The sequence below is a fragment of the Triturus cristatus genome, chromosome 3_1 (assembly GCF_964204655.1).
Source record: "Triturus cristatus chromosome 3_1, aTriCri1.1, whole genome shotgun sequence".
In the NCBI taxonomy this organism is placed as follows: domain Eukaryota; kingdom Metazoa; phylum Chordata; class Amphibia; order Caudata; family Salamandridae; genus Triturus; species Triturus cristatus.
In genome coordinates this window covers 168,550,330-168,572,929 of record NC_140583.1, presented here as the reverse complement: position 1 = coordinate 168,572,929, position 22,600 = coordinate 168,550,330, and positions in this window count along the sequence as shown.

The window sequence follows — 22,600 nt, the reverse complement described above, 5'->3', positions numbered from 1 at the left end:
CCGTCATCAGCCAGGATAGCTTGACTCCAGTGGCGTAGTGAGCACGGGTCCCACGTCTAGGAATACCCATCCCACTTAGGGCGAAAAGCGTTACAACAAACAAATGATGGATGGAATGCTGACAATGCAGACATTCTCCCCCAGTCAAGAGATCTGGGTTAAATCCATCGTTCTTTTGCCCACCACACCACCCCAGTTTAGACATGGCCATATGCAAATCAGTCTTGACCCTGTGCCTCATGGGAACAGTCCAGCCCGAACTGCCAAGCCATGTCTTCCCTGGACCGGAATCAAGCATCCTAGGACCGGTTTCTGGCTATCAGCCGTCATCAGCCAGGATAGCTTGATTCCAGTGGCGTAGTGAGCACGGGTCCCACGTCTAGGAATACCCATCCCACTTAGGGCGAAAAGCGTTACAACAAACAAATGATGGACGGCGATGACGTATCACGGATATATGCAGATGATGTGTACCACTATTGAATGTACAAACTGTTATAACTATCTGAATGATCTATACGATGTACAATGTGTCTAATGTAAAAATGGCAATAAAAGAAAAGTTTAAAAAAAACAAAAAAAAACAAAAAAAACAAAAACAAATGATGGACGGAATGCTGACAATGCAGACATTCTTCCCCAGTCAAGAGATCTGGGTTAAATCCATCGTTCTTTTGCCCACCACGCCACCCCAGTTTAGACATGGCCATATGCAAATCAGTCTTGACCCTGTGCCTCATGGGAACAGTCCAGCCCGAACTGCCAAGCCATGTCTTCCCTGGACCGGAATCAAGCATCCTAGGACCGGTTTCTGGCTATCAGCCGTCATCAGCCAGGATAGCTTGACTCCAGTGGCATAGTGAGCACGGGTCCCACGTCTAGGAAAACCCATCCCACTTAGGGCGAAAAGCGTTACAACAAACAAATGATGGACGGAATGCTGACAATGCAGACATTCTCCCCCAGTCAAGAGATCTGGGTTAAATCCATCGTTCTTTTGTCCACCACGCCACCCCAGTTTAGACATGGCCATATGAAAATCAGTCTTGACCCTGTGCCTCATGGGAACAGTCCAGCCCGAACTGCCAAGCCATGTCTTCCCTGGACCGGAATCAAGCATCCTAGGACCGGTTTCTGGCTATCAGCCGTCATCAGCCAGGTCTAAACTGGGGTGGCGTAGTGGGCAAAAGAACGATGGATTTAACCCAGATCTCTTGACTGGGGGAGAATGTCTGCATTGTCAGCATTCCGTCCATCACTTGTTTGTTGTAATGCTTTTCGCCCTAAGTGGGATGGGTATTCCCAGACGTGGGACACGTGCTCACTACGCCACTGGAGTCAAGCTATCCTGGCTGATGACGTTTGATAGCCAGAAACCGGTCCTAGGATGCTTGATTCCGGTCCAGGGAAGACATGGCTTGGCAGTTCGGGCTGGACTGTTCCCATGAGGCACAGGGTCAAGACTGATTTGCATATGGCCATGTCTAAACTGGGGTGGCGTAGTGGGCAAAAGAACGATGGATTTAACCCAGATCTCTTGACTGGGGGAGAATGTCTGCATTGTCAGCATTCCGTCCATCACTTGTTTGTTGTAATGCAGGCCCACTAGTAGCAGCTGCATGACCAGCCTTGGCACACATAGTGCACTTTACTAGAGACTTTACTAGTAAGGCAACATACCAATCATGGACAACCAATTACCATTACACTTTACACAGGGAGCACTTTCACTTTGACACTGATCAGCAGTGGTAAAGTGCCCAAAGCATCTAAGCCAGTCAAACGAAATCCATCACAGCCTCAAAAATAGAGGAGGTAGAGGCAAAATGTTGCGGGTAATCATTCTAAGAAATACTAGGTCTAACAATAGACTTATAGCCAGATTGAAGGTTAAAAAAATATGTTTTTGCCTGCCAGGAAGGATATTGCCTCTGCCATTCTGACAGCCTACTAGTCATCAAATATAGAGATGACTGCTGGCTCAGTGGTTGGTTCTGTAGGGTGAAATGAACCACATCATTTTGATTCCTTGCAAAGGCACAGAACAAAAACTTTGATGGGCGGCTGCTTTTGGTTTTTATGGCTGGTCATCAAATTATCTAAAGTATAGACTCCCTCTTTACAAAACTTCCAAAGCTAGAGTCTTATTTTTACTAAAAAAATCAAACAAACTAATGATCATCACACCCTGGGAGCTTTCACCATGGGTGTGAAGGTCATTATTGTTTTTTTCTGATTCTCACTGCAAGGTTATTGCTAAATAGGATGGGTAGTGTAAAATCATTCCAGCGACAGTCCCTACTCAGTCATGCTTTCCATCGATGGAGTCTATTCGGGCTCCGTGAATATACAACTTAAGATCTGCCCATCTCTAAATGAGGCAGGTGTACTTAGAGTTTGGCAATTAGGGTACCCTGTCTGCCAAACTCTAAATGTAGGTTGTATGTCAGAAGGTACATCTTCAACCAAGCAGACCTATCTGACATATCTGTCCTCTGCTCCATTGCATTCAGCTTGAAATCATGCTAAGTCGCATGTCTACAACAAACTGTTATGTTTAATTGACGTTCTAATTTGTCTTGGCTCCTTATTGTCCTAAGAGTTTAAAAATCATATCTCTAGTGCATTGTAATCTATTTTAATGATGTCGGTGTGTTTGTGCACATTAAGGGCCTCATGTAGGTAGCCTTAATTCCGGTCGGTAACGGCCGAAATTCGGTAAATATCCCGTTACCGACCGGTATTTAGTCAAGTGAGATGTAGGAGGCCAAAAACCAGATTTCGGTAAATATGAATCGGTAAATACCGATTCATGATTACCGAATTCTAAAATACCGATTCATATTTACCGAAGACATATTTACCGAATCGGTAAATAATAAGTGGTAAAAATGAGAAAAGAGATGTAGGTAAATTCGGTAATTAAGAAATCCATGAAATTCGGTAATTAAGAGTCGGTAATTAACACAGATTGAAAGCAGGTGGTAAGCATCAACACCTCATATTAGCAATCCCAAAATGCAACAGCATGGACAACATGGCCGCTCTGTATGTCATTGCAAGGCGCCTACGTCTACAGGCAGCAGGACTGAGGATTTGGAGACGGGAGGAACGCATTTACAGACAGCGCATCACACTCTTCCAACTGACTGAGGATGAGATACATGAAAGGTACAGGCTACACCCCCAAACCATCATGGACCTGATAAGGGACCTGCACCCACTCCTGGACCAGCCAACAAAAAGGGCGCATGCCATACCACCACATGTGCAGGTGCTCTGCAGCCTACATCTATTCGCATCTGGAAGTTACCAGGGGGTGATAGCTGCGGTGGGTGGTGTATCCCAGAGTTGCCTGTCCCGTTTCTTCAGGAAGTTCCTGGATGCCATGATGCAGAGAATGCACCACTACATCAGCTTCCCAATCACACAGGCTGACCTTCAGAAAACCAAAACAGACTTTTATCACATGGCACAGTTCCCCCATGTCATAGGCTGTATTGATGGCACACACATTCCAATCTGCCCACCAGCTGCCACTGAGCACATCTACAGGAACAGAAAGTCCACCCACTCCATAAATGTGCAGGTAATCTGCGATGCAGGGAACATAATCACTGATATCGTCGCTAAGTTACCTGGGAGCACCCACGACTCCTACATCTTCCAGAACAGTGGGATCTACACACGACTGCTTGCCGGAGAATTTGGAGAAGGATACCTGCTAGGTAAGTAACAGTGACGCTCCATTCTACTAAGTGCAAATCATCGTGTATTGAGGCATGTGATTGATGGTACTCTCATACCCACCTAGGCGACAGTGCATATGCCGTGCGGTCATTCATCCTCACTCCCTACCTACACCCATCAACCCAGAGTGAGAGACGATATAACGTGGCACACACATCTACACGCAACGTGGTGGAGCGCACGTTTGGACTATTGAAAAGTAGGTTCCGCTGCCTCCACAAGAGCGGAGGCGCACGCCAGTACACACCCATCATCTGTTACAAGATCATTGCCACTTGTGCAATGCTGCACAACCTTGCCACGAAGAGAGGTACAGAGGTGGAACTAACAGATTTTGAGGACAATGAGGATGATTCAGGTCAGCCAGAGGCCAACGCTGCTGGAGTGCCAACAGCAACAGATGGGAGAGAGAGACGGGCAGAGATCACATGCAACTATTTCTGAGTAAGTAAGGGGACACAGCCAGTTGTTGTATGTCATGACGTAGTTTTATAATGCGGCACTACGCCACAACACCAAGAATATGCCATTCTGGCAACATTGCGTAATTACAAGTAGTAAGTCCAGGGTTACGTCACCCAATTGTCTTTGGCTATGCGGTGCTGCATTAATGTTTGCGGCCACGCGCTACAGTGTGGGATGGCACGGATTGAGCCTCCTCACTAGTGCCAGCCCCATGCCGCCTGCTGCTCCTGCGTGTATCTGGGACCGGGGGTGTTAAGCTGCTCCTGCTGCTGGTGTCGATGCTTTCCGCAGCATCCCCTGCACCAGTTGTGGCCGCCTGACTTGTCAATAGCACCTCCAGTGCACTGGTGACCTGCACCATCCCCCTAGACACGTCGCTGCTGCAGTGTGTCAGGCCCTCCTGCATAGACTCAGAGCGCCGGCAGAGTAGTGAAGTGGCAGTTGCCAGCCGGTTGAGTGCCCTGGTATGACTGTCTCTCCTCTGCCGTTCCCTGCGCCGTGCAGCTGTGTCTGCAACATACTTGCTACACAACAGCTTGATGGACTGGGACATGTCCCGCATGCCCGCTGCCATGTCACTCATCCCCACCGCCATTGCGCTGATGTTCCTGTCCATGTTGACAAAAGTGGTTTTCAGTCCCCGCATAAGCCGCTGAACTGACATAACTGCCTTTGTTTGTAGGCGCTGTTGCTTCAACATGTTGCCCTCGAGCCCCGAGAAGACCCCATGGCTGTCAACGTCTGCTGGTGGACTCTGCACCCGCGACCTGCGGCGCCGTCTTGCACCCGTGTGTTCTCCCTGTGAGGTGGAGGGCACAGTGGCAAGGCTCCCATCCCGGGGCATAGTGTTTGGCTCCGGGCCCCTGCTGTCGTCAGATGAGGTCGCTAACGCTCGCAACCTGGCAGCAGCACGCCTCCTCGACCTCACAAATGCAGGCGGTGATGTGGCTGGTGACTCAAACATGAGTGGCGATGATGGCTGTGGTAGAGGTGATGCTGGCTGTGGTAGTGGTGATGCGGGCTGTGGTGGTGGTGATGCTGGCTGTGGTAGTGGTGATGCTGGCTGTGGCAATGCTCCCTGGGCAGAACTTGTGCTGGCCAGAGCTGACCTGTCTTGCCGGTGTGCCCTCTCTCCTGTAGCATGTGCAGTCCTGCGCGATGTTACATCTGTGGACAGAAATGCAACATCAGCTCAGTGTACCTGAAGGCCTGCATTGCAAGCATCACAATAAATTTATGTAACACTCTCACATTGTCCTCTGCCTGCTTTTGGCTAATGTGTGTACCATGCATTGTTGTTCTGTGCTATTCAGTTCATGGTTGGGGTTTCCCTGACTACATCTCCCATAATGCCTTGCCTGTCTGCACTAACACATGGACTGGAGTGGGATACTCATTTCACAATGGGGGATGTGGGATAGGGGTAGGGGGGCTACATTGCTGTGCATTTGTCTTACCTTGTTGGGTGGCGACTCTGGCAGAGCTGTCGGCATCCCCAAGCCCCACAACGCTCTCGTGCTCTATTGTGGCCTCCACCAGCTCCTCCAGTTAGGTGAGGGCAGGTGCCCTGTTAATTCCACCTCCTGTCCGGCTGGCCTCCTTCTGTAGTTCCCCCATCTTCCTCTTTGTGACGATCCTCAGGTCGTACCAGCGCTTTTTAAGTACCTCAATGTCCCTGGGGGTCACTCCAACAGCATTGACCTGCGCCTGAATTCCCAGCCATATATTGCGCTTCTCTGACTCTGGCACTTGCAGGGACTGCCTCCCAAACAGCTTCTGGTGCTGCTTCACCACCTCCTCCACTAGCACCTGGAGTTCCCTGGGGCTGAATTTCTGCTTCCTCCTCCTTTCCCCTCCATCTCTCTGTATCCTCTGGCTGGACATTGTGATTTTGAGCTGCACAATCAGGCACTGGCTCCCTGCCTCTCCTCTGCACTCCCAGCCTCTCCAGGGTCTGTTGATTGTGTGCACCTGCCTGGGTGTGGCCACTTCCTGGTTGGGTGGGGTGTGTTTGCACAGGATTGGCTGTTTCATCCAGTCATGTGTTTTCGTTTTTCCGATTCGGTAAATACCGATTCGGTATTTACCGATTCGGTAAATACCACTTCGGAATTTACCGACTCGGTAAATACCACCTCGGTATTTACCGATTCGGAAAATTCCGATTCTTGAATACTGAATGTTACCGATTCGGTAATTATTACCGAATTATTACCTACATATAACTTACCGATTCATAAATACCGATTCGGTAAAGTTCGGTATTTAAGAATCGGTAAATTATATTTACCTACATGAGGCCCTAAATGTTACTATGCTTTTCTAAACTGGTTTGGGAATTGTATTCTTTACTTCATAATTATTGGTACTGCTTTGACCTAACATACAATTCTTTGAGGATCTCTTGCTGCTTGTGGCAAAGGCATCAAGGGTGGAGAGATTCATTTAGAGCTGTGTTTTAACCCAATCATACTCAATTTATTAAGTTGGTCACTTACCCATTAAAAGGTACAGTTCCACAGGAGTGTCAATAGTGTATTCCAGATTTATTCTTAATTTGAGAGATACAGAATGTAATACCTGTGCTTGCACATTTTAATCCTGCATGAAGATGATCAAGTCAGAACGAACACAACAGCGAGGTAAAACATTGACACAAGAAGAATAATAGAGAGCAAGTCTTACATGTTCCTGTGCATCACATATAATGTGTAAATCAGAATTAGACATAATGCACTTTTAAACTGGATTACTAGAAGAGGCAGTGAGTATAATTAAATCAAAGCAGCGGTTATTACCTGAGGAATTTTGGAATTTAGCCAATAAGAATAATAATTGCTTACAGTTAATTAATACACGTTTTAAATTAATAATGTATTTGTCCCCAATCAGTTTTATGTTCAATTTGTGTCTTGGAGCTGCATACTCTAGGATGCTATTTGAAGTGCGATATTAACTTATTAACCAAAACTAATTAAAATGAATTCGTCCAGATTAACATTTTATTAAATTGATAATTTTATCTACAAAGCAATCAGAATTATTGCATGCTAGGTAGTTGCACTCATCAACTTAAATACCTGATAGGAGGCTGAATAATACCATTGTCGCAACTACCATGAGTAACTCCTTCAAAGCCAGTCTGTAGCATATAAAAGCCATACTTCCATCTCCGGCTAAACATGCACACACTATATTATGCATTAACTCAGTGCGTCATATGAGAGTGGGATCATTGTTATTGAATACTGCAGCGACAAGAACTTTCCTGGCAGCATCCACAGCAGGTAATCTCATTTATCACTCATGTACCAGGACATTGGGAACTTTTGCCTTCCAATTTGATTCCCCAAATGAACTGAATCTCCAGTGTAGCAGGGTCCACCAGTAGTCAGTGTTACTCCATGCTTCTAGGGAAACAAAGTTCCACAAATGTTCTCTGTAAAATGTATTGAGTGGCCCTTTGGGTGGTTTTCCCCAAAACCGTTTTCCTGCTTATCTCCTCTTCTTAATGATTCTTTTTATTGGCCTTAGGACTCTGAGCACTTTACCACTGCCAACCAGTGCTAAAGTGCATGTGCTCTCTCCTCTAGACAGGGTCATATTTGGTATATCCACAATTAGATATTTAATTCATCTGTAAGTCCCTAATAGAGTGCACTACCTGTGCCCATGGCCTTTAACTTAAATGCCGCAGCACTGGTTGTGCCAACCACATAGGTAGCCCTTTAAACATTCCTCTGGCCTGCCCCTGCAGAGCCTGTGTGCGCAGTTTTTCGAATAGGGTTTGCAAGTCGGTATTAGGATGGGGTGTGTCAAGGCGGTCTCCTCCTAATAGCAAGTCACAGGGGGATGTATGATTGTTTTGCAGTTTACCACCTACTTCAAGCAGGTGGTAAGCCAGTCGCAAATGGGAGGGAAGGGGTCTCCAGATAACGCTTTCCTCTTTGTGAATGGTTGCAAAAAAACATTTTCAGAGCAGTCAGTGGTCCCACAGTCACTGCCTACTCTTTAAAAACGAAACTGAAATGTTTCATATTTCTTTTTGAAATGTACACCGTTTTCTTTTAAGGAAAACTGGCTGCATTTGGATAAAAAAATTTGCAGCATGAATACACCCCTTGTCTTAAAAGTCACCTTTGCTCTTCTTGCCTTTCTCCCTTCTCTCTATTCTGCTTCTCAGGTTATGTATTTTACTACTCTGTTGTCTGTGAAAGGACAGAAACAGAATTCAGAATATTTAAATAGCTATTCCTTTCTATTCCTTTCCTTGCTTTCCTGACCTCTCCATGCATTGCTCCTTCGTGATGACACTTCTTAGAAACCAGAATATTGCCCCTAACTTCCTAATGGGCTCCTGCCTTTCTATATGTAGGCATGTGTTTCAGACACCACTTGTAATAATGTGTCTGTGGACGTCTCCATTGTTTCCTCTGAGCATGGAGTTAATCTCCCCTTTCTCCAAACCTACCTTCTCTCTGCCTCTTCCAATTAATTTGACACATGTTTATAACCCACAGGGCCGTCAGTCTTGAAACATACCCTGAATTGGTCAGCACAAACTACTAAGAGCCCCCTTGGCCAAGGTTAATTCAAAGCATGTCCTGGTATCACAGATATATATAGGGGAACACAGAAATGTGGAGGAAATGGTAAATAAATTGCACCACTCCATGGAATTTAAATGTCATATGTAGATGGCAGTGTGAATTTACATCTCCCATATATATAATAAAACTGTATGGCCTCCAGCAGCACCACAATGCCAGCTGTGGCCCATGCTGGTAAGTACTGGATTTCGACAGACGACGATGAGGGAAAATGTGTTATTCTTTTTTCTATTTTTCCTTGTTGTAATCTGTTGAATGCCCCCCCCCCCCCAACCTGGCCCCACTGCTCTAACCTGCACGGGCCACGGCTACACAATGCTCTGGATTTGTTGCAGTATAGGAAACAATATTGTGACACCTGCGAAGGAAAAGTGCATTTGACATGTGAGATAACCTGTTTTATACATTCATAATCACCCCAAAAGCCTTATAATCCCACCAAATAAATCCCTCTGTCTCATGGCACCGAGTAAGAAACTGTAGGATGTCCCAATGTGCACAAAGCGAATTCTTATCCACAGGTGAGATGGGCCCTCAGGTGTCTTAGAGTTAAAAGGTGGCAGTGATATGCAAAACACTATGGCATGAAGTGCTTGCATGCACACATGGCTAATGGTTTCACGTAGTACTACACGGCCACCTTTACATACAGTGTACAACTCTTTTTTTTTTTTTCTTTTTTTTTTTTATTGAGTTTACAGATGTCAAACAAAGGAAATCCACAATACAGTAAAACTTAACTGTCCAACAAATGCCATAATAAACCTTTTACAATAGAACGGCTCCAAATAGAAATTAAAAAAGCAAACAAAATATATGGCTGCTGAAAAAAAAAAAAGAAAAAAGGGAATTTAGGGAGTAAGATTTCTCCAACTAGTTAATGGAGCCCAAATGGCTCTCCCCTTATCCCTTACTGTGATACTTTTTAATTCATATAAGCATGACTCTATATTATGTACCCCAAGCAGCCTTGCCATCCACATTTGAAATGTGGGAGGAGAAGAATCCTTCCAACCAGCAGAAATAAGAATACGAAGCACAGCTGTACAGATAAAAACCAGGGCTTCAGCAGTGTTACATAATTTCATTCTCCTATCTACTCCCATTAACATCAATGTGGGAGAAATATCAATTCTGCATTTTAAAAGCCCCTCCAAAAAAAATTGATATTTCTTTCAAAATAATAGACAACTTTTCACACTGGTAAAATGTGTATTAAATCCGCTGGGCTTTTATCACATCTCGGGCAATTATCCTTCAACACCACGCCCCAAGCCGCAAGCTTTGCCGGCGTAAAGTACAAATTGAATAGTGTTTTATAATGCTGGGCCCTAAGGTTTGTTGAGCAAAGTAGTTTCTTATTTAACATAAGAGCAAGATCTAGGTCCACATCAGGATCACCTGTCTTAACTGATAATGTAGACTCTACTTTCTCCAGATCATCCTGAATTCCCTCCAATAAATCGGACGAGGCAAGATGGCGGCCGCGTAGATGCGGTCGGTAGCAGCAGGTCGCGAGGAGGATGAAGGCTGAAATCTGAGATCAACGTGGAAAAACCTGGATGTCTATATCTGCGGTTGGAACAAGAACTGGATTCTGTGATGATCCTTTTGCTTCGTTGTTGTGGCTCAAGCGGCTGTATATTCCGTGCATTGGTTGCTTCAGCTGTTTGCTCCTTTCACTGTTGGAGAGTATCGGCAGGTTGTGGGCGGAGGAAGTGGTGGCAGCGGAGGCAGCGGAGCGGAGTAGGTTGCCGGCTAGAGGTGACGAGTGATTTTGGTGCAAGGGACCGCGACTGGGAGAAAAGCTCTGGCATTCTGAGCCCCTCTATGACGAGACGAAGAGCCTGATTGACGAATACAGCTGTCATGCCCCCAAAATCAAGCAACTCTAAAGCGGCAGTTTTCAAAAAGAAAGGAGGAGCGGTAGGTGGAATGGCGTTGCAGGAGCAAGTAAACACACCGGCTGAGTCCCGACCTCTCTCCGTTAGGAAACATCAGCTAGCCGGTAAGACTCGCCAGAATGCCGTTGCCCCTGCCTCTACCATTGCCCCTTCTATTGTCGATATGTTTTTGAACTGTGGCAAGGAGAAAGGGGCTAAAAAAAATCTTCCGTTGGAGTCTTGTGAGGGAGCGTGGGAACAGGAACACGTTTCTACTGAAGATTGTAGCGAATACATCGATGTTGTGGGAGGGCAGGCTTTAGTCACCTCTCTTCCTGACGGAGGGAATGGGTCGGCAGCTACTTCAATGGCGACTATTGTTACCCCGACCGGGAGGCTATTTGAGGATGACGAAGCAGAGGTCATCAAGACTGCAGTCAGTCCGAAGACGGGCCAACGGCTTAGTAGAGGAGGCAAGGAGGGCATACAGTTTGGGAAGGATGTGCCTCGAGAGGCTGGTAATTGCCCTTCAGCCACTGCTGTAACTGCCTCAGGGGATTCAGTGCCGAGTGTGGTGGAAAAAGTCCCTAGTGAATGTTTTTTCTCGGTTTCTGAAAGTGCAGAGTGGTCAGATGATGAACATCACTCCTTTTCGGATGGCAGTACTCATGATACGGATAGCGATGTAGAGCAGGAGCCACCTATCACAGCGGTAAGGCCAGTGGTAACCTCGAAGGGTCAGACTAATTATGAAAGTAGTGGGGTTCACCCATTGGCCATGCCATCGCATGGGAGCCCTCCAGGGGTGACTTCTCAGGTGGCTCTGCTGGAATCTATACACCAGGAAATTATCTCTCATCGAGAGGAGACACGTCAAGACAGCAAGAAGACACAAGCTGCAATGAGGAAAATGCAGGGGGCTGTGAGGAGGCTGTCAAAGGCTAGTGCCTCATTGGGCGACAGAGTATCAAATTTGGAGGAGAGGATTGTGTCAACGGAGTCTCAGGCTGCTGATGCAGTAAATAAAGTAGATGTTCAGTGCTCGCAGATGTCTGATATCCAATGGAAGCTGGAGGACTTGGAAAATAGACAAAGACGGAATAATCTTAGGGTCCTGGGGGTCCCGGAAGGAGTTGAAGGGTCGGATATCAAAGCCTTTATTCTTAAACTGTTCGATCAAGCATTTCCGGAGCTTGCCACTTGGAATTGGCATTCCGAGATTCAGAGGGTCCATCGTACACCCTTTAGAGTTCGCACAAATATGAGAGAAGGGGACAAGCCAAGGGCAATTTTGAGTTTCTTTGGTAATTTCACATTAAGGCAGCTAATTGCGGAGAAAGCTAGACCTGATGCAAAGAGGACTGTTGAAGGAATGTCTTTTTTTGTTCGCCCGGACTTTTGCCATGCCACGGTAGAAAGGAGATGGAGACTACGTCAGCTTATTAAACCTTTCCAGGAGAAGAAACTACAAGTGTACTTGATAAACCCTGCTCAGCTAAAAGTTATTAAGGAAGGGAAATCCTTTTATTTCGCCACTGAGATAAAGGCGAAAGAGTTTCTCGACTCTTTGGAAAATTAGGCATGCTCGTGTAATTATGTGATGGTATTGGATTGGCTGTCTCTCTCTCAGGACCAACTTTTATGGTTATAGTGAGGGATGTGTTTTTTTTTTCTTTTTTTATTCCACGTCTCAATGCTTCTAGGTTTTTTTTTTTTTTGGTTTTTTTTAGGATCTCTAGGATCTCTAGGTGTTACCTTATTTCTTTATTCCTCACTTGTGACCATTGCTCACATCATATGCACAGACTAGGTCTGAGCGCCTCATTCAAGGGGGAAGGGGAGGGTGATGGGCGGCTTGGAGGGCAGGGGTGGGGGGGTTCAGGGGGGCTGGCACAGGACAAGGGGTGTAAAAACAAAAATGAGTTGATCAGGTGTTGTAGAAGGATTTACAGTTTTGAATTTTGTTGTATTGATGATATGCGGGTTGCCTGTTCCGTCAATTTTGTTTTCTGCAGGGTTTTGGTATGGCAGGGTTGTCTAGAATATTAAAATATGCACTGTCAATGTTAGTGGATTGAATGACTGGAGGAAGCGTCAAAGGTTGGAGTATCTAGTTAAACATAATAGGTTAGATAGGGAGACGCATCTCCCCTGGGCTAAACGCAATCTGCTTAATATAAGAGGCTATGATTTGATAGTCTGTACTTCACAGACGTCTATGATTAGGGGAGTAGCATTGTTGGGCAGAACATCTTTAGGGGGAGGGAAGAGGGTTAAAAGTGACAGGCTAGGTCGCTGGGTCATTGCAGAATTAAGTTTAGGATTTACAATTTGCTCTATTTATGGGTCAAACTGCGATGATTCAGATATCTTTGACTATCTGGAAGAAGAGTTGGCAGGGTGGCCAACTCCTCTGATAGTCTGTGGTGACTTAAATATATCCGCAGTCTGGCATAACTCATCTAAATATCTAGGAAGGAAACCCAGGGTGTATCGCGCATTGTCCTCCCTTATAAGCTCTCATGGGCTTAAAGATGTTTGGGGCGAAAAGGAATCACAGGATCCAGGGTTTACATATTTCTCAAATCCGTATCAAAAATACTCCAAATTAGATTACTTTTTTATTTCACAATCCGAACTTAGTAAGGCTACTATTAAGAAACTCCCCATTTTAATTTCTGACCATAATCCTCTTGTTTTATCATATAGTATAGATTGTTCAGAGAGAAAGCACACCAATTGGACTTTTGAAAGAAGATTATTATCAGATTGGAGGTTCCTGGAACACATTAAAAATTGGTCTGGGGAGTTCTTTGATGCAAATAGATATAGTGCCTCTAGGAACGGGGTTTGGGAAGCTTTTAAGACGGCTTTTAGGGGGGAATCCATTAGCTGTTCGGCTAGGTTAAAGAAAGAGGATATGGTAAAGGTTGATAAGCCTATGGATGATCTAGCAAAAGCGGAGAAGCTGCATAGTAAGGAAATAGGTAGGGGTCTGGATGGGCTGGAGAGTTTTAGAAGCATGGCTGTTATTAAAGCTGATTTGCAAAAATTGGTCACACAGAAGGCGGTGGGGGAGTATCAGGCTTCAAGGGCGAAGCGGTATGAGACTGGGGAACAGGCGGGTAGGGTTTTGGCATTACGTATTAGACAGGATAGAACAAAGAATGTTATCACTAGTATACAGGACGAGGGTAAGACATACTCGGAGACTAAGGGTATATTAAAAGCCTTTAAAAAATTTTATCAAAAATTGTAGGATGATGAGAGCCACCAAGTTCAACAGCAAGAGTTATACAGCCTGGAGAATGGTAATATAGGCCCCTCACTTGATGTAGCCTTAAGAGAGGAGTTGGAAAGGGATCTAACGATAACCGAGATTAAAGATGCCCTTCGAGAACTGGCTGCTGGGAAAGCTGTTGGCCCCGACGGAATTCCTTTGGAGGTGTATAAAAGTCTGGAAAATGAGTTACTTCCTATTTTGTTAGATCTTTTTAATGGCATCTTGTGCTCAGGTGTTATTCCGGATTCCTGGAAGGAGACCAATATAATTATATTTCATAAAAAGGGCAAGCCCAAAGAGAATCCAGGATCTTATCGGCCTATTTCACTTATCAACGCAGATACAAAATTATATTCAAAAATTTGGGCTAAAAGGCTGGTGATCTTGTCTCTCCTTGGCAGCATGGGTTTGTGCCCGGGCGGGGCACTACGGATCATACTCGTCGGGCTATAGCTCTATTTGATGCCCATGCTGCTGGGGGGAGGGAGATGGCCATGATCCTCCTCGACGCGGAGAAAGCATTTGACCGCGTAGTCTGGAATTTTCTATGGAGCATTCTCGCTGCAAGGGGCTTCGGCCCCAAGGCCATCAAAGCTCTTAGAGCTATGTATTCAGATCCTGTGGCCAGGGTCTCAGTAATGGGTGAGAAGTCAGAGAAGATATTGATCAAAAGAGGTACGCGTCAGGGCTGCCCCTGCTCTCCGATACTCTTTTCGCTATATATTGATCCTTTGATTTTAAGAATATTGGGCAGCCACCGGATTAGCCCCGTTATTTTTAATGGATATACAACTAAACTGCTAGCTTATGCAGATGATCTGCCGATCTTTACCAGTGATCCACATCAGGCAATGCCCGCATTAGTAGAGCTGGCTAAGGAGTTTGGTAGCAGTTCTGGGTATTTGCTTAATGAAGAGAAGACCCAGATCATCTGCACCAAGAATAGCATTAAGACAGATATTAGATATTTAGATTCAGCAGTCTACCTAGGGATTAGAGTTAACGCTGACGTTGACAAGATCATTACTGAAAACTGTAGCCCTCTTATGGCTGCGATGGAAGTAGAGCTAAAAAGGCTGGATGTCTTACACCTCTCCTTGGTGGGAAGGATAAACGCCCTTAAGATGACATTTTTTCCGAAGATTCTTTATTTGTTTCGAGCTATCCCTCTATTATTGGAGGAAAAAATTTTAAAAAATCTTGAAGGTCTTTTTAATAGGTTCATTTGGCAATACGGGAAAACCAGACGTTCGATGAAGCTTATGTCACTCCCGTTTGATAGGGGTGGTATGGCTCTCCCAAACCTTCGGTTATATCATCTTTCATGTTTATTGGCACACATGTCAATTCTTTTTCAACGGGATTTTAGCCCAGTTGCGGCCCAGGGAGCTAGTCAGGCCCCCCCAACCATTTTTGAGCTTCTATTTGGGAAAAACGCTATAGGGCTGCTCCTTAGGGAGGTCGACCGGAGATTTTACAAGAAGCCTAGGTTGAAGATAGCGAATGGGATATGGGGGACTTGGAAAGCAGCCCAAAAGCTGTTGGAAATCCCCAAGTTTAATTCTTATCTCCTTCTCTGGAACTCTAATCTGTTTCCGTTTCTGGGCATGAATATGATCAATCCTCTCTGGAGTGAAAAGGGTATTAGATCTGTAGGCGACTTTCTGGAGGGGGGGGGGAATCTTAAGCTTTGGAGCATTCCAGTCTAAATTCGGGATTTTCACTAACCATTGGTTTTTGTACGGTCAGGTAGTTAAAACATTGATGGCTTTTAGACCAAGAATCTTGACATCCGTACGTTTTCCTTTGGTGGACTATGTAGGGAACGGGGGAAATAAAATACAGTGTACAACTCATAAATAGATAATTGCACAATGAAACTGAAGTTGGGACATCTAATCAAACTGCTCAAACATCTCCTCAATTCATTCAATGGCGGTCATGGTATTTGAATCTACAGGTTCACCTGTGCACAATTGTCAAGTTCAAAATAGTTTATTGAATCTTTCATAATAAATCAACAATAACAAAAAACAATACAAAAAATATTACCGAATAAATACCCAATAACATTAGAGAAATCACGAGAACATCAATTAAATTGTAATAGGTAAACAGTGAATATAATATGTATAAAACAGAAAAGAGGGGGATGAAAAGGGAAAGTGAGAAACTATAAATGTTTTATAATACTGACGAAAAAGAGGTACTAAAAGCTAAAACTCTGGATTAATATACAAACAGTATAAAACTTGAAACAATACATAATTAAGACGATAAATAGATATCAACAGGGTTCCAAAAAGAATGATATGAGATAGAATCATGATTAATACCATGTAAAGATAATTGAGCTCCTCTTCTAGTAAATATAACCCAAGACCACCAAGCATGAACAGACAATAATGAAACATCTTTCCAACATGTTGTAATGGATTTTAAAGTAGCTGACAATAACAAGTTGAAAAGTTTACCTTCTAATTCATTTACTTTTTGTGAAAGAACAGATTTGCACAGTATTAATTTGAATGAAACAGCTTCCTGAATATTACATTTTTTTTAAATAATAATCCAAACTTTAGTCCAAAATTTAAAAACAGAAGGACAATCATAAAGCATATGCTGGATTGAACCAGAATGTAAGTTATAGTGCCAGCAAATTGAAGACGGAAGAAGTTTAGTATGAAATAATCGTAATGGAGTCCATAAACAGTTATATAAAATATATGAGTTAGTTTGATATAGTGAAACAGGTAACCAACCCAAAATACTATTAAACCAAATAGTTTTCCATGTATCAATAGAGAGATTGAAAGTTCATTATTCCAGAAAGTTGATATTAAATTAATATTGGTACCTTGAGAGTTGGCCATTTTTTTATATAATATAGAGACACCATGAGGTAAAGTGGAAACAGTTTGAATATAAATTGATGAGTCAGATTTCATATTAGAAGGAATACTATGAGGAAATGAATCTAAAATAGAATTAAATAATGAATCATATTTAAAAAAATCAGAAGAAGGTAAAAAAAATTTTGTTTGCAAAACTTCAAATGATAAAAAAACATTTTTGTGATAGATATCCTTAAGGTAGAAAATACCAGCTTTAATCCAAGAGGACTAAAATCTAACATTTCTATTACGTTTTATGACTGGGTTCTACCATAATGACATATCTTCGGTAGAAAATATCAGTGATTGAAAAATTAAATCCAAATCATTAAAAATTAGCTTGGTGGACTTTAAAATAACAGATTTATGAAAAAATGTAGATTTCTTAGACATACTTAACAAAGTGGGTAATGGAAAAGGTTCTATTAAAGCTTTTTCAATTAAAAGCCAATTAGGGGGATTTTTTAAGAAAGAGTGGTTAAACCAAAAATAACTTTATATAGCACAGAGGAAGGTAGCCGTGGAATGTAGGGTAGCACCTCAGTTATGAAACAGTGTTTTTCTATGATTATATTTTTATAAACATCTGTCAGTATTGGTGCCACTCAAGGTAATGTGAAACATCCAGCTACCACGGATGTGACCCCATAGAAGTACCTAAGGACTCCTATGCTGATTTAGATAATACTATTTTTACCTGAGAACTCTTCAAGTTTAAAGCACACTACAATTGAATAGTGTTAACAAACTGTATGGGTATCTATATAGCAATTCACAGGCAAATAATCCAATAAGTCGATATGAGCAAAAAGAGAATGTTTTTTTAATATGCTAATGTTGTTACTTTACTAGTTGTGGTGATATTTTGCAACACAATATGATCAACAGTTACAGGTTATGTAAGTTTTTATAGTTGTAATTATCCAAAGGTCCTGTTCATGTAGCCTTTGCGTTGACTTGGATGGAAACAGCCGACACGTGTTTCGTTACATTAGTAACTTCTTCAAGGCTTCGAATTCATAAACGGCAGTTCAAAATGCTCTCCTCGACATAAAGGGTATACCGTATCCTGTATATCAAATAACAAGGGACCATGAAATATATCTCAACCGCCAAGAAATAAATCGGTTATGCAGAATACATTCATTTGAGTTTGCAGACTTCCTATATTAGTACTTCAAATGAGTTGCTGGCAATTTCCACAATTATATCTTACTCCCACTTCATATATTTGTCGTAGGTTTGTACAATAGAGGATTTGTCAAGTGGAGAGCCAGGGCATTGACGGTTTTAAATAAAGCGTCGAAGGCTATGATAAGCCTCCCAGAATCTGGCGCCGAGCGCCGTGTCCTGAGGGTGGTTTCTTTCCGAAGTTGTACAACTTCGGAAAGAAACCTCAATCGGGACACGGCGCACTCACCTCCCCATGCAAGGGACCCCCTCCCTTTGCGTCCTCTTGGCGACCTCATAGATTCTTCACAAGTTGTATCACTTATTCTAGAGGAGTCTGCCTTCTTATCCATCGCTCACTCTCGTTTAATCATAAGGAGACCGTAACGGACCCTCATGGGAGGTATCTGTTGGTGCTGGGCAGGAAGGTGCTGTTCCTCAATGTATATGTGCCTAATATAGACAATCCTAATTTATTCGAGGAACTTCATGACCTTCTTCATCATTATGATTATGATACATTATTCTTAGGGGGGGGCTTACATTTCTAGCTCAAACAGACTCGGGACTCCTCTAACCCAACAGCCATTACCAAAACACGCTCCCTTAGCGTGATGGCGGACCTTATCAATTCTTTTTACTTGCGTGACCTTTGGCGCATACACCATCCCCTGTCACCTGGCTACACCTTTCATTCTGCACCACATTCCACTTACACTCGCATAGATTATATATTGAAAAACGCACTGAGATGTCACTGGACCAAGGGTATGAATACACTCCCACGTACTCTGTCGGATCATGTGCCGGTGTTGCTACACTTACAAGTCCCACACTCGGCTGGGTGGGAACATAGATGGTCATTTGCAGCTTCTGCGTTGCTGGATGAGGTCTTCAGATCGGAAATACAGGAGGCTATTACTGAATATTTTGATCTGAACACGGGCACGGTAGATCACTACTCTACGTTATGGGACACCTTTAATGCTTATATTCAGGGCATTGTCATATCTAAGCAGGCGGGTGTACTCTGGGCGATTTGAGGGAGCCTCGCTAAAGTCGAAGCTGAATTGGCATTATTAGATGCGGCGACACCGGACCCACAAGCCCAGAATCAATGTAGTGCCCTCCTTTCGGAATTTAATGAACACGCTGACAGGGAAGCGTCGCTGCTTGGCAAGTTTCATACAGCTCGGAGGTATGAGGAAGGGCAGTGCCCTGGAAAAACATTGGCACGTCTGGTGCGTCCCCCAGGGGGGCTGGCCACATAGCAGTGATAACAGGCGCAGAAGATTCTTTAACAACATAAGACACTGACATACTAGTGGAACTAGTTGCATATTATCACTCTCTTTATTCCAGCACTCTCCCCAAGGGCTTTTCTCAACACTTAGCATACCTGAAAGACGTTGCAATGGTGTGGCTTCCTAAAGGGCAAGCAGATTTTCTGGAGGACCCCTTCACAGTGGAGGAAATCATGCTTGCTATAGATGCCCTTACCGGCTCTAAAGCACAGGGATCAGATGGTCTCTCGGGTGTATTTTATAAAGTCAGCCTAGTGCCACAGCTCCTAGAGGTCTATTCTGAGGCCCTGCAGATGGGTACCTTTCCCCAATCCATGTTCGTCCTACCGCCCCATCTCCTTAATAAATTTTGACAACAAAGTCCTTGTCAAAATGTTATCTTCTAGATTGTCATTATTGTTAGTCAAATCATTTCCCCAGTGCAATCTGGTTTTATCCTGCATCGTTTCACGGCCCTAAACCTAAGAACTGTTTTTTCAGTCATAAACCATATTGAACCTACTACACCCGTGGCAGTGTCCCTATTAGATGCAGAAAAGGCCCTCGATTCACTCAAATGGCCTTATATCACTGCCAGATTGCGTAAACTACGCATCCCAGCCAATTTCATTGCACTGATTGCACTGCTTTTTTCGTCCCCTGCTGCTCGGTTTCGGGTAAATGGCTCTCTGTCATCCCCCATTCCGATTACACGTGGGACACGACAGGGATGTCCGTTATCCCCTTTATTATTCATCATTGCTTTGGACCCACTGGTCCTCCACATGCAGGAAAATCCTGTTTCGTGGTCCACAGTTCCCAGTGGGTCCCCTATTAATGTCCATGTATGCTTTTTGTGCGACACCCTAACGATAACCTACAACCCCTCATAGAAGAGACTGGCAGATATGGGGACATGTCCGGTCTAAAAGTAAACGGGGACAAATCAGTCCTTTTCCCTATCACAGATGCTGCCGTGTCGGACAAAACCGAGCAACCCCTGTGGAGGGCAGGTGACACCACTAAATACCTTGGAGTCCACCTCAACAGAGACAAAGAGCAGGTCATACGCTTAAACTATGGCCCTGCAATTGAACAACATACTGCACAGATTGAGCGGTTGATTAAACTACCCCTATCTATGGCAGGTCGCATCACCCTTATCAAAATGAAGCTATTATCCCGCTTCTTATATCTCTTCAACACTATACCTCTACCGCTCACCAACGCCTTCTTTAGTCAACTGCGGGGTCTACTTCTCAGACTGATCTGGGTAGGACGTAAGCCAAGAGTCTCCTGGGACACTCTTACACTCCCATATAGCAGAGGTGGGTTTACAGTCCCTGACCCCAGTTATATTTTTTAGTAGCGCAGGCACAATTTGCCCATCATTGTTTCCATCCAGATGCCTGGATTCCCTATACGAAACCAGAACGTGAGCTAGCAGCCCCCACGCCATTAGAAGCCCTGCTCCCAAAGGGTGTGCCACTAGATCCACATGACATTCAACCCTTTCTACTACCTGCTGGGCATGGCGCAAACTTAACGGTCCTCTTTATTCCCAGGCCATTCCCCTATCCAATAACCCATTCCTCCCACTTACTTTTGAAAAGGTAGTTCAGCACACCTTCACCAAACTAGGCTTGGACAACCTTGGTTCCTTATTCTCTGAGGACCGAGCACACACCCTAAAAGAACTGTCTACTTGTCCTGGAGTGACATATATGGATAATTTCATAGTTGCTAGACTCTTGGGTACACTACGCTCCAATATAGCTTCCTTCCCATCCCCACAGGCAGACTTCACCCCAATCACTCTGCTTGTATCTGACAAGGAAGGTACGCATCTGGTTACAAAACTGTACAAGGCAGGGATGTTGCTTAAACAGGTTCGGGACTGAGGGGTCTGACAGAGCTGGGAAGAGGACTTGGGGCACTCATTAACAGATCAAGAATGGGCGTTCTGCCTCGATCAAACACGGAATATCTCTCCCAATCTTAAGCACAAACTTCTACATTTCAAATTTATACATAGTGTGTACATCACCCCACGACAACTAGCCAGATTTGACCTTACCAAACCAACCAATTGCCCTAAGTGTAGAACACTAGATGCTGACTTTGCACATATGACGTGGACGTGTCCCCGAATCCTGCCCTACTGGACAGAGGTATTCCAAACAATAGCTAACATATTCGCCGCACCGCTCATTCCATGTTAAACCTTGTTACCGTTGATTTGTGGCCATAACCTTGATGCTTGCAAAAAGAGAAATAGCGGTACATTGGGGGGCTAAACACAGAACTACGAAGGTGGCATGGATACATAGCATGTCCTTTTGCAGCTTACAGACTGATATTTATGCCACGCTTCAACCTCCAACCTCGCGACCCAAAGACATATGGTGCATCTACTGCCAGTATTTGCAACAGGTTCCTGACACTGCCCAAGCCTCAACTACAGAACCCTGTGAACCCCCTGTGAACGATGAGAACAAACTCCCCCCACTGCCACATGACACCGAAATACAAATGTCATCAAATTCTCTACGCCCCCTGATATGGTCCATACCCTAGAGGACACACGGTAAAGCTTCGCCACCAAGAGTGCCAGTACCAGCCATTTTAGGTATTGTGAAGATAGAATCCCCCTCCCCCAGTATTTTCCTCATGCATTGCCCTATTTTTATTTTCTTCTTGATATTTGTATTGATTAGAGTCTTTGTATCCTAATTTGTTTCTTTTTTTTATTGTGCAATGTATGTTGATTTCTTTTGTCTCAATAAACCTTTAAAAAAAAAAAAATTAGAGACAGGCCTATCAAGTGAGTGAAAAGTTTGTATTATATTGTTTAATGTTTCCTATGCGACACTGCTTTGTCCTGCCTGCAACGGACACACAAATTGACTAAATCGCAACCTTTTTATGTGTTTGACATACTTCTTCTGGTTCTTATCACACAAACTGGCTGCCTACACCCACAATATGTTCCTAGTCTGAATCTGGATTTAGCACACATGTGGATTTGTTCCAAGATTCCACATTACTTGATCTTTCAAACTTGAACTCAGATCACAACCTGGCACTGGGATGTTTTCTCTCTTATAGACATCTCAAATACATGCTTCTGACATTATTTGATATCCGATCTACTGAACCACAAATGCAAGCAGTACTGCAGACGTTGCACATTATGAGTGATGGAAATAGAATAATAAAATGGTTTTATAAAGCTGATGATTAACTCTGGGACATATCCTGA